This window comes from Lathamus discolor, chromosome 4, assembly GCF_037157495.1.
Source record: "Lathamus discolor isolate bLatDis1 chromosome 4, bLatDis1.hap1, whole genome shotgun sequence".
Lineage (NCBI taxonomy): Eukaryota > Metazoa > Chordata > Aves > Psittaciformes > Psittacidae > Lathamus > Lathamus discolor.
Genome location: NC_088887.1, coordinates 112,797,189 through 112,811,436, shown reverse-complemented (window position 1 = coordinate 112,811,436; position 14,248 = coordinate 112,797,189).

Here is a 14,248-nt window from a genome sequence, read left to right as displayed (position 1 = left end):
CTAGTCCTATAATGTAGCAGTAGATACTTAGTGCTTTCCTATAATGCAGGGAAGTCAGCAAAACCAGCAGAAATATGCCAGAACTCCTGGAGGGTGTTTGTACACAACCAACGAAGCACTTTGTGTCTTATTAACACGTAGCTCATGGCTACCTCTCAAAGCATGGTGATTCTTTTAACACATTAAGATATTGCTATAGAGGCAGGAAGGGGGTGTCCACTCTTCAACACAGTGGTAAGAGAATCTGAGACTGCAGGCAGTGAAAGCTTACCTTCCCATTTTAGCTGTCTCATCCAGACTGTGAGCCTCTTTTACAAAGGAGCCTCTTTGTCCCTTTTCTTGCTTTCTCAAGGGAAGTCATAGAATCATAGAATAGTTAGGGTTGTGAAGGACCTTAAGATCATCTAGTTCCAACCCCCCTGCCATGGACAGGGACACCTCACACTAAACCATGGTACCCAAGGCTCTGTCCAACCTGGCCTTGAGCACTGCCAGGAATGTAGCATTCACAATTTCCCTGGGCAACCCATTCCAGTGCCTCACCACCCTTACAGTAAAGAACTTCCTCCTTATATCCAATATAAACTTCCCCTGTTTAAGTTTTAACCCATTACCCCTTGTCCTATCACTACAGTCCCTGATGAAAAGTCCCACCCCAGCATCCGTATGAGGGATATAAGGCCCCCTTCAGATACTGTGAGGCTGCTATTAGGTCCCCACGCAGCCTTCTCTTCTCTAGGCTGAACAGACCCAACTTCTTCAGCCTGTCAAGATAACTGAACCTCTGCTGAGACCATATGTGCCATTGAAGATCACAAAGAGGCTTGTTTGGTGCCATGCCAGCTACAGCAATCCTGTCTCTGTCCTTCTGAAAGAGGAAACACATATTATTAGAGCTTACACAATTAACTAAATGATCAATAAAAAATCACTGAAAGACTGTTTTTACTAACTATCTACAATGTAAAGGCCTTGCATTAAATCATATATTAAATTAAAGCTTGCATAGAGTTCCCATTTATTATGGCAAATTTTGTGACAGATGGAGAAACATTATTTCATCAGAGATTGCATTAATGCAATGTGTATTTTTTCAGTGACACTTTGCTTGTATGGTTACTTGATGGATGGAAGACATATATTTACAGATGATTCATAACTACTCAACTATCTACATATCTAACTGCCTGCAATGTCAATATACAATTGTATTTTTTAATATATATTTTAACTGTGGTAAAAACAGAGCTTTCCACAGACCTGATAAAAAGCCTATGATAAAATCATAGCCCCTCATTTTCCTTACAAATTCTAATTCTCTCATACCCTCAGGGATCTCTTTCAAAGTCTAAGGCTGGGACTTAGTCCTATTGCTACTGTTGTTGATGCGGGAAAGATATGTTTCTGTCCAGGTCGAGAGAGATCTCCCCTGTCCATTAAATAACCCACAGGCATTTTCCAGTCTCTTAAGACCATTGTAACCTTTGGCCAAGACTTTCCGGTCCTGTGGTGGTGCAAAAAATATAGTAGCATTAAGAACAAGATAATGGCAGTTTCAGTGCCTCCACACATCACCTCTCATAAAGGATATCCATAGAGAGGTAATCACTTGAATCAGTGATCCTTATGTAGTTGTGGACCTCAAAGCTCATAATCAGTTACCCAAATTGCACCTAAAAAATAAGGGTGGGTGAGGGGGCTTTTTTTCTACAGAGTACACGGTACCAATTCCCACAGATAATAGTGAGAAATGCCCCAGAACTCCTACATCACTTCCACCTGGCCAGTGTGCATTTCTGAGCAACTTTGAGGGTCACTGTAGATAAAAAGTACTGCACTGGCTTAATGTCATATAGATTCCTAAGTTCAGTCAATGTGATTCTTGCCTTGACCTGGTAATTGGTGCATTGCATTCAAGGAAAAAAACGTTCTTGGCAGGAAACAGGAAAATGTTCTCCTAATCAATTAGGCTGTGTGTTCATCAAAACCACCAGGGGCCTCAGCTGCATCCTTGGGGAGGAATTCAAGTACCAAATTTTAGGTGACATTTTAAAATGGCAGATACAGCAGCTCACAAATCCTGTGCTCTTATTTACATAAATAAGTGGTATTTAATTAATAACTTGGTGAGAACACTGATCTTGCCTGCATACAGTCACATGTACACAACCAATATTTTTAAACTGTTGGAAAACAAGCAGAAGCACTGCTCTTGGCTGAAAGATTTAAGCTATTTCTGTCTGAGGTCTGAGTTATCACAGATGTCAGCATGAGCTATGGTGAATGGTGGTGTAGCCATCCCCCTTTCCTGGACCTTTGTTGTCTGGCAGGGGATATGAAAGGAAAACTGATGGCGCAAGGCAGCATCTGACTGTGCAGAGAGGGTGGCATAGGGCAGCTGGGAAGTGAGATCGGCTATTAGATGCCTGTCTGTGAAAGAGACTTGGTTTACATTCAAAAGTATCGCATCTGTCCAAGTGCATCAGCTACTGTATCCAATGTCACTTCAGCTGCTGACTCTGATTTTTGCAATTCAGATCATAAGTCTCTCTTCCTCTTGACCAATGAAAAGATGGATTTAACTCAAGATGGATGTACTTTTGAAACATTAATGTTGGTTTATTGCTTGAGTACAAGATTTTTGTAAGCCATGTCTTAAAAAAACATGCTAATACATACGGGGAAAAAAAAAGACATAGAAAATCACTAATGAGAGAAGTTGAGGCACGTACGCCCACAGTATTTCCTTAGCCCTGTGAGAGTGTTCTCTGATGTCCAGGTTTCTATTTTCTGCAGTTTCACTCACATGTCTGAAGCCTCAAGGCTTCTTCTCCACAAACAGACAATTATAATATGACTTCCAAAAGGGGATTCTACCAATATAATTTGTCATCCTTAGCTTTCTACCTTCCTTATTCACAAATATTTCTTTTACCATCCAAGTTTCAAGGCTGTTCTAATCTACCTTATCCTTTGAGTAAACTCTCAACTAAGTTATACATACCAACTGCTTTTAATCTCCCTTTGGTTTCATTTTCGTGGTGCTTCATGAGAGTAAGTGTTTAGGCAGTTGTCTTAGAAGGCTTAAAAAAGAGAATATATTGCATTGTGCTCTGGCTTTTGATAGCTTTTGTTTTTAATGTTGATGGATGGGGATTACCTACTGAAAACTGGACTGGCTTCTGAATCCATCCTTACCTTGTTAAAGAGGTATTTTTGTGCACTTATTTGGGATGTTTTGCTCAGCTCTGTTAGAAGATGAAGCAAATCAACTAAACCTTTCAGTGATGTTTTTATCCTGGAGAAAGTAGGCATCTACAAGGAGGTTTTTTTCTGAGAAAAAGACGGGGTTTGAAGGAAGCAGGTTTTCCACTCGTGAGAACTAACAGTAGTTAGAACAGGTAAACTATTGAATTTGCTGAACAATAAACGAAGTTGTTTAGGAATGACCAGTACTGGTAGGCAATGGTTGCAACTGCAGGCACAACAGACAGATGATTTTTTTTTTTTTTAATAAAATGTTTAAAAATATATCACTTAAGTTGTCATGACAAGAGCTGAAGAAAGAGAGCTCCTTCCTCCTATATCTGGAAGAAGAGGTTTAGGATTGTGAGAAGGGAGGCTGTTACCTCGGTGTATCCAGAGAAACAGTCAGCTTGTACAGACAAAAAAAAAATTGCTTCCAAAAGTTTCCAGGTTTTACCATCAGCTTTTTCTAGTGGTGAAAATAACTCGAACTCTGAATATATTAGCCAAAGCAAAAGCACAATATATGTTTTAGAAGAGTAATGTAGGAAGCGTAAATAAACAAACATGGTAAGTTACACCCAGGGTGATAGTGCCTTGCTATGGCTTTTGTCCATCAGCAGTGCTTCTTTCAGCTGTCCTTCATTGCTTTGCCAGCTTGACAGAGACACTGCTTTGACCTATTACGAAACATAAATATTCCAGTTAGCTACCAGTGCACATATATTGATCAGTTGACTGCTGCCAGGATGGTGTGATCAAATTTAATTACATAGAAGCACATTAGAGGGGGCATGAATTTCGTTGTTTCTTCTGTCTTCCTGCCGGTTTTACCAGATGCATGAGAAATTGCTAAAAGGCGCAGGCAGAAACGAGCCCTCTAACATTCCTGCAGTGGTAGTGGATTTTGGAAAAAGGGGTTCATGATCTCTCCCCAAACAGCCTCTTCCACTGCCACTAACCAGCACGGTATCACACTGATTAGATGAGCAATTGCTGTGAGAGTATTTCTTATGTTCTTAAATGTGAGGCATCTGTACCTATCAAATGTTGTTGAAGTTGTCTGACAGCTTTAGAAGTTAGGGGGACTCGGGGACAATTAATAGGAAGAGAGACTGCAAAAGCTTCATTTCCTTGGAAACCAGGCAAAAATATTTCAACCCATTATCTCGTAATGAATTATTTCTGAAAGATTGCCTTTACATGCTTTAAATATCAAATCTATACTGGTAAAAAACTCACAGTGTACAGACTTCTCATAAATATTTTGGGATTATGTCTTTATTTGCTTGAGAAACACAAGAAAGTAAGAAGCTACAGGTAAATATAGCAACTCTTTTTTTACCTGTCTAATATAAAGAGTGCATTTCTCTGTTTAACATGCCAGGTCCAGCCATTAAGGTAGAGCACAGCTGCTCAGCTCACATTCCAGATCACCATGTTTTCACAGGAAAAGCAGGATTGAAAAGGGGTCACCTTGAGACTGCATGTTCCACTAGATCTTTCTAGATACCATCATTCATGGATGGAAATTGTTAAGAGTCCTTGCAGTACATTAAGTCTCTAGTGTATACACTATATGCAGCGGTTCCAGAGCATTTATTACTTTAATTCCGAAAGGAATATTACTGCTTCAAAGAGACCATAGCAAGTAATTGTCTTTTAACCATGCAGCATGTACAGCCTCCTCCTGCAGTTAGTGGCGTCTCTGTGGAGGTATGCTGTGCTTCTGGTTAAACATCAGGATGGTTCTTTTTTTCTGCTCTTCCTTCCTATGATGTGAGCAACCTCTGTGTTTTATAGCATTGACTGGTTATTTTCATATGTTCTTCCAGACTCTTGTGAGCCTTAGTTCAGGTTTATCAGGGAATCTGTCGAATACTTTGAGATTAATACTGATAAATGCAGACCCTTGATAATTTCATACAATTAGTTTTGTAGAATGTCTTCTTTTTATCCTTACTACTTTAGGACTTAATTTGAAATACAGTAGTTGCAATATAATCAAACCTGAGCTCTATTAGCCTAGCTGTATGCCTGTAACCTCTCACTTTTAAAAAATGCTAAATGTATTTAATATTATAATAATGCTTGGATCTTGGGTTATTCTGTAAATTAAAATCTGGCAGGTAGGTAATGCCAATTTAAAAAAAAAAATCAATGTATGAAGATTCAGTGGTGAAAGGCAAACATTGAGAAAAGCTGGAAAAAAAAAAACAGCATTCAAAAGTGATTAGTCTTTGCTGAAAGTTTATGTTGATTACCCTCTTATTTTTTTCAGTCTGGAATTACAATTGGCCTTAGAAACAGCTCTTTGAAATACGTTTCAGAAGCATTCAGAGTTGGTGTAATATCCAGCCCTCAGAGCAGAAAGAGTATAGCCAGTAGCTCAACCTAATAATTAATTGCAAGCCTTATGAGCTGAGCAGCTCAGCTTCTTATGTGCTATCCTATGGGATTTCACTACGTGTAAAAAAACTTCTTCACTAACAGCAGAGATTTATCCTTGCTTAAAGGGCCAACGAAGATCATGATTTCCCTTTCAGGAAAATTCATGTTAACAAGGTCTGAATATTTTTTGTACAAACCATCACAATGATAGAAATAAAGATATTTCATTGGTGAGGGTAATCAGGGGCAGTCCTCTGCTCTTCAGTGTTTGTAAGTAAAGATTAGATACCTGTTTAGAAGAATATCTGTGTCTCAGATTAAATTTAAAGGTCTGAGGGAAAATATTAGTAGCTGAGGTTCCTTAGAATGACCTGGACAGTCTAGTAGTCCCTGACAATCTTTACATTTCTGGACTGATGCAAAGGTGTTTTTGAATTTAAACAAATGACCACTTATATGTGCATATATTTTGGTTCAGCAAGATATACGTGCACAGCAGGCAGTTTGATTGAGGTACTGGTGCTTCAAGTAACTATCTGAAATGTTTCACTTTTATGTCTTTGTCATTAAATGTACAACCTGCCACTGCATAATTAACATGACATTTTTGATATTTTAAATTCAAGTATCTCACACTAATCCAGCTATTTAACTGGTTTAACAATTACAAAAGGATTTTTAGGCATTAAGAACTGAATATATAACATAAATATTAAATCTTTATCTCTGACAAAATGTTAAGCTGGTCTTAAAGGTAGTTGGAGACTATTTATTTATTTAAAATAAGCTTTCAAAGTGGTGTAAAAGTCACAGGAGGAACACTAATATTGAATATCTAATGAAAATTGTTAATATTTAAATGCTGAAATATATTTCCTGTTTTAAGGCAAAAAATTAGAGCTGTACTAAAATAAACTAAAATTAAAATAGGGAAAATAAAAAATGAATAAATCAATTAATAGTCCCTATTCTAAATAGCCTATTATTACCAAATGTTTATTTAAAGACTAAAACCATTAAAATTTTGTTATATACAAATTAACTTGCAGTTAATTATGAAATTCCTATTACTAGTTGTTCAACATTGATTATTTTGTAACTCTCAGCCTTGTATTGACTGTGGTCACAGCTTCTTCACAGACCAAAAAATTATAAAATTATCTCACTTGAAAGGCAAATTGTTTGGTAGCAGCAGTAATGCACAGAAATACTTTCTTCAATTTATCATTTTGTTTTTGTTTTCATGGTTGAAAAAAGTTATGGTTCAGATGTATGGATCTAACTAGACATTATAAAAGAAGCAAAGCTGCCTCTCTGGCACTTGTGTTTTCAGTTGATCCTTTTCCTGGGTTTGTTTCTGTTCCTAGTTGTTAGGAGAGTCAGAATGTTTTGGATCTGCAGAACTTGAGCTAGAAAATGTAATGAGAAGATTTATTATGAGAAAACCAGCATTCCATTCTCTCTTTCTTTATTTCCCTCACTGGTAGACATTTTCTGAAGCATAAGACCACCTCTTTTCATGTCTTCTAGCTCATGAGCATACCGGGCAACTCATACAGGACAGAAAAACTAACAAAACCTAAGAAATACATATACATATATATGCATGTGTATATATATATGTGTATATATGTATATTTTAATACGTTTTCGTGCATGTGAATGAAGTCATGTTCTGGAAGTTTTTTGTTGACTAAGAAAAAATTTGTCAAGGCTTGCCAGTGGCTGCATATGAATATGCAAAGATCTACACTGCACCTTATTACAGTTTGCCTTTTTATGTCAGCAAACTCCCTTAAATCCTTCAGTGTTCCAGTACAAAACACAGTGCTTGCAGGTAAAAGGGTGTTAATTAGCTCTCCATTTCTCATCTCCCTCTTACTGTAGCATCAAAGCATGAGATCATTCCTACTGAAATTCGGTGGAATTCCACATGACTGAAGACTGCACAGAGAGTGACTTCATGGGCACAGTCTTGCTTCTGGCATCATGGCACTGCTCGGGTGGACCCCAGCAGGTGTCCTCAGCTCTGATTCAGTTGGTGGTGGCTGAAGTCAGCTCTGGCTGACTCCCAGAGCGGTCCCTCTCTCCTCTGGAGACACCCACTCTCATGCCAGCCCCCAGGCTGACCACCATGGCAGGAGTGCTGGGCTGGAGGACTGCATGAGGGACAGCTTTCCTCTCATGAACCAAGGGTGCAAAGCTGCTGGAGATGTAGAGCATGAAGTCTCTTTTTCACCACCTTCAGGGCAATGGATAAGGATCTCACTAAAAATTCCTTTCTTGATTGCTTGTATTAATGGTGTAAATGCATCTCTTCCCTAATGTGTAACAAGGAGTAATTTCTCAGTGTTTTCTGACTGAGATGAATATGCAGTGTGCTCATCTAAGAGTGATCTGAGATGATATTCTTTTCCAAATGATCACCCAGAAAGAGTACGGGAAATGAAACATATTTCTCTCACAAGGAGAGAGGAAAGTTGAAAAAATACAGCAGGATAAAAAGAAAATGACAACACATATATAGTTAATAAGCATGATAAAGTTAATAAGCATAATAAAGTTAATATGCAGTGAGAGAAAAAAAATGCAACCCTTTGATCTTTTAACAGAATTTTTATTCCATGAAATTTGAATATTTTAAAGATAGTATTTTCTAACTAGCTCTTTCTTTAGCCCTTGGTAAGAAAATCTAAGATTTTCACACTGGGGAATATGATCTGGTCATATTCATATGGCTCATAGCCCTTGCTAACCTTTATGTGTTACTGAGTGCCATCTGCCCCTTCATGTTGCTGTTTTGAAGTCCATGTAGTCTGCCCACACCTGGAAAACAAATCTAATAGATGTCACAGAAAACTCACGACAGTGTTTTATAATGGGATATTTTACCCCAGCAAGGAAAGAATGATTTCAGGCAAAGGCTGGAATGTGGAAATCCTATCATTGGTGACAGCAGAACAGCCATGCATGTGATGAGCAAGGAACAGGCCACGTCACCCTACTCAGCCCTAAGTGTCCTAATATAAATGACCTGCAGAACCAGAAAAGGACCCAGGGACTGTGAGGAAGAGATTTTAGAACATTTTTCTCCTGTTATTTCTTCTCCTAGATAAACAATCTACTGCTCCATGGTGGTTATAGAAACATACGAAAAATTGCAGCATATATTATTGAGTGGAGATTTTTCTGCCACCATTTTCTTTAAAAAGTAAATGTCATGTTCACTTCCACTTACATATGGAAAAGAAATCAGTGTTCTTAACTGAAAAATGCTTTGGAAACTAATACTGCATGGGATCATTTACTGCAGGTACAGCATCTCAGCTAGATGCTCAGGTTACTTCTATGATCAAGAGTGGTAGACCTTTCCAGAAAAAAATTCCTCTCCATCCCACCCCCAACCAGAGGACCTGTCTCCACTGAATTTAAGGGGAGCTCAGCCTGCCAGCTTAGACCAGATGCCTAACTTCTAGGCAGTTAAAGTGAAGTAAAATAGTCCCACAGATAGTGGGTGGAATAAAAATGTCTGTGATGATAGAGATACCAAAGTTTTACAAGGAGATAGAACCAAGCAGAGTGGGCTTGTGTAGGCAAGTATATCGTTTATTCCAGATGGCGTTTTGCTTCAGTAAAAGCTGCAGATTCTCTTAAAGGCACTTCTGTGCCCCTCAAAGTAGCATTTGAACAATTTGCAACTGACGTATTCATAAAATTTATAAAAGGCATTGCTAACAGAAGAGTTTGTCATGGATATCACGAAACACTGGTCTTGGCAGGACAGAAGATAAAGAAGAAATTGCTGTAGCTGCATTAATAGCGAGAGGACTCAGGAGCACAGGGCCAGCTGCAGTGAGGGACAGCAGCTGGGAGCCCCTGAAGGAAGCAGTTAAATATACTCACTGGCCACAAATGCAGATGCTTCTGAGACCAGTCAACATTCAAGAAAACCCTCTAATGAACACACAGGACATTCTTGAGAAAATCCCCAGTGTTTTGAGCACAGATTTCTGTACACATTTTTCTATCAACATCTACAATAATTCCTGTCTCAAAAGCGTGTGCATTTGTAGAAAGTGCCTGGGGAGCTTTTTAATATTTTTTCCTGTTTAAACAAAATTCCTTACCAGAATCACAAAAAAAGAGTTTAAGAAGGCAAATAACACAACATTCACACACATAGATATACAAATGCACAAACATGAACTCCCAAAAACTTTTGGCCAGCTGACGTGATGTTCATTTGAAGTGTTTTGTTCTCAGAAAATTAATATTGTGAACACTTTGTGTTAAACTTCATTTCTGGGTTTCAAATGTGGGTAAGAGACTGTGGGAAACACTAAATTACATCCTTCTCCTTTTCTTACTTCTTTTAAACAGTCCTTCATTTATTAGTGCTTTGCAACCACTTATACATTAAGATAAGATATAGAAGACAAATCCAAGACAGACACTGCAATCCTGCTATATTTCCATCTAAATTAGAGAAGAAAATTAAAACAGGATACCTCTTTCTTAACTGAAAAACCTAGATAAGCATACTGAAAAATATTACTTGCAGAATTCAGCATGCACATATCAATGTGCATTCCCAGACAAAAAAAAAAAAAAAAGTCATTGTAGAGTCAAACATGAGATTTTCTGTTAGCAACATTAAGAAACCTGGTCACAACAGTGCTGTAATTATACACAGAAATTGTGGATAAAGGTTAAACATGTTAAATTAAGATTAGATGTGGTTTAAACTAAAACCCAAAGTATAGTAAGGACTAGGAGTGCATAATCATTGTTCCAAAACACACTGTGCAGGAAAATAGTTTGAAGATAATCTCAGATACAGCTTTTGTTTTGACTGCATGTCCTCGACAGCCTTAGCTATAAAGATAAATTGCCAGGCTGTGTTATGAGTATTTCAGCTGAAATCAGAGGCACTCATTGACCTGTGTATCAGTCACTGCTTTTGCCAAAGTTTTTCTTCTCGCTCTTCAGATGTCTTTTCTTACATTCCATACTAACTTTGGATTAGACTTTGTCTTAGTCATTGGTACTGGCATTAGTGTAATAAAGGATGTAAATAACAAAACAATGCAATTTATCAACAAAATTATATCTTTTCAGTCCAAAATTATACACATGTACTTTACACTGTTTACTATTGAAATGTGAATAAAACTTTAGTTATCATGTTATCACAGTTTCTTTTTTAAAAAAAGAATCAACAATAGAGTTTCTTTCTGTTATTTCTGGCAGATAAGGAGCAAGTATGACTTGACTCCCTTACCCACAAAAGCACAACATGAGCAATACGCTTTGTGGTCTAACATTCCTAATGAGTTACATGTGTGTTTGGCTGCCTCTACCAATTCACCCATGAAAAACACTGGGTTATGTCCTTTTCCTGGCTTTTCCAAATGAAAACAAAACAGAACATTAAAGGTCCAGGGTACTGTAGTATGGTTTTATTTGCCCTAGGAAGTGTATATCATGTACTGCTGTGAAGAGACATTGTTCTGTTCTCTTAAAAGACAAAAAAAGCAGAGATGATTCCACTGTATGACTACTAGCAGAGTTCTGAGGAGATATTTCAAACTTAATTTATAAAATCTTTACTGTTCAAAAGGTTACATAAAAGTTGAAAAGTATAAAAGAACCACCATTTTAAATGGAAATAAAAGAAGTGTCTTTGATACAAATAAGAGGATAACAGCAATTTCTAAAATACAGTAATTCCATCCAAGTAAAGGTATTTTGATAGTTATGGGTTATAACAGGTAGTCGGCAACCACAGAGTCAGTCAGCTGCATATTAAATTGATCAAAATAAACCTCTAACAGTCACCTCTGTGTGTGACAATCCGAAAATAAATAGAATTAGAGTACAGACAGAGATTCAATTAAGGTTTAAAGAAAAGAGAAGGCAGAACAGCATTAATAATGAAGCAAAATAATAAAAGCTAAATAAGCTGAGAAGGGTTGTGTTGCCCCTCAGCTTACATATTGCCCTCTTCTGTGAGTAAGGGAAAAATAAAACAAAATGCAGTAATAACATTTGCTAGACTCAGACAAGTTATAGATATTCATTAATCAATAATTTTATGGTAGTTGAGGGTTGAAAGCACAATGTAAGCATAAATTTTATGCCACTAATCAGGTGGCTCAAATGAAAACTGTATATGCAGGCAGAAAAGCCACGTGGCATTGCAGAAAAGGGAAAGGTGATATTTAAAAGAAGAGAATGGAGAAAATGCAAAGCAGATGACAAGGGTGGGGTGTGTGTGGGGGAATCTTTATGTAGAATGTAAAGAAAAAATATTTCACACAGAAGATAGAAGAAAAGAATGAGCAATACTAATCTCACAGTCTGCTTACTGATGAGATTTACTCACTGAACTGAGGTGCCCCAGTCAGAATCCTAAGCTGGGATACAGCCAGCTGAGCTGGCAGCTTTAAATTATCAGTTACACTTTGAAACTGTCCTTCTTAAATAACTGTCTGAGCCATGTGACTGTGAGCTGGCAGGAGTGAGTGTCGCTTCCAGAGCAAGAGCCAATCTGCCAGGGTCCATTTAAAATTTGAATTGAAGCTTCATGCTTGAGGCGGGGAGCTGCTTTCCTTTGTTGTTTCCTAATTTATCGTGGCTGAAAGCCTCCAAGTCTGAAGCCTGAAATTAAATAACATGGTTACCCTCCACTTAAAAAATGACTAAATACCTGTGTAGGTGTGGTGTGCAAACAGTCCTAGTTTTCCGCAGTGTTGGTGCCCTCTTTCAGACACAGATATCAGACCCTGGATTTAGGACTGGCTGCAAAGTGAGACTTTCCATCTCTGAGTGCCCATGTTGGTAGTTGAACAGCAGAGACACAACTGCAGGATGCCCAGGTTCAAGTCCATGCTTGACGTCGACTGGAAATCCCAGGCTTATAGCCTTCAAATAATAGATTTGAAACTGTCTTCTTTGTATCATCAGGGAGTTCTTCACCTTCAATCTGAACTAATATCCTGAAGTATGCAGCACTGAATAAGGGACGTCAATACGTAGAAAAAGAATGTCTGCATGAACTCAGACTTGTCAGTGAGGGGACATGAAGAATAGCTGCGCGAACTGAAGTGGCATCTTCTGTGATTTTCCTGACCAAAACATAGAGTTGTATGTAGAAAACACTTGTATTCCTAGCAAAACAGAGCACAAATGGTTGAGCCTTCATGGATTTCCTCATTTCCAAATAATTATTTCTTTTCTTAAATTGATTTGTCTTGGTATGGACTGCTGTTGGCAAGGGCTTATTAAGTCCCTGTGTACGTTAGCTAAATCTCCACAGACAACAGAACAGCTTCTGTTTGACTGTTTCTGTGGCATGCTCCCATAAAAAGAATGTATGAGATTGTTAATGTGACAGTCCTTCAAGGCAATGTCTATCTCATCAGTCAGGAAGAAATCTTTGTGGAATACTAGTCGATGAGTGTATTTTAATTTAACAAGATTTTCATTATGAAAGGAATTTGAATAATTTCATTTGAAAGCACATTGTCAAGTGATTTTTAAAATATTTTGAAATTTTATTTTTTACTTTTTGTTGTTGGCTGTGCCCTACAAGAAGTCTGAAAATAATCTTCCTCTACAGACTTCTTTCCCTTTTTCCTTCATTTCCTACATTTTCCTACATTTCCTACATCAACAAACTATATTTCTTTTCCTCCTGTTGTTTCAATGCAGTCAAAGTGATTAGGATGACTTTTATTTAAATACAATATTTTGAACCATTGTGAATAGCACTTTATATTGCCAAAATACTTTTGCTCTTAAAGCAGACAAAATAAAAGCTTAATTTTAGTACTAGGTGGTTGCTATGACTCCTACAGGAGAATTACAAAAGCAGTGATTTTTCTACTGTTTACATTAATCTAGTGCCCACTATTTGTATGGCTTTAGGCAAAAGCAGATGAAGAAGAGAAGGGTTTGTCTCTCTTACATCCTCCTGGAAACACCATGTTTAATTTCCTTGGTTTAATGTGACAGCAATAGCCTGATTTCTGGCTGTAGTATACCACTAGCCAAATTCAGTGAAGAACAGATAATGTGATGTTATCATGCTGTTCTTGTCACTTGAGCTCCAGGTTTATTCATGTTCATTCAGAAGCTGATAGTCTGCAATGGTGAATGATGAAAAATAAGATTATTCATGCCAATCTGGTCTCTCTGTGCAACAATTTCTGAGATTCCAGTTTGACAGTGTAACATGCTCAGCAGCAACACTTGGCTTTTCCTTGTTTTCCCTTTATTTTCCCTTTTCCTCCTTCTCTTTTCATTTTCCCTTATATTTTATTTCCCTTCCCGTCCCTTTCCCCTCCCCTCCCCTCCCCTTTCCTTTCTCTTTCGGATATAAGCAAGCTCCCTAAACCTTCTGCATTATTGTTACTTAGGTCTCCATTTTAATTTTTTCACATAAAATGTTCAGCAAACTTGAAGGGGGGGGTGTGTGTGTGAGAAAGGGCAAGTGTCTATTTTCCTATTTTTTTAACACCATGATGCTATAAAGCCTTTGTAACCTGAGATGAACTGAACCTCTTCTGTTGATTTCCAGTCAAGAAATTGTTGAAAGGTGTTGACAGCC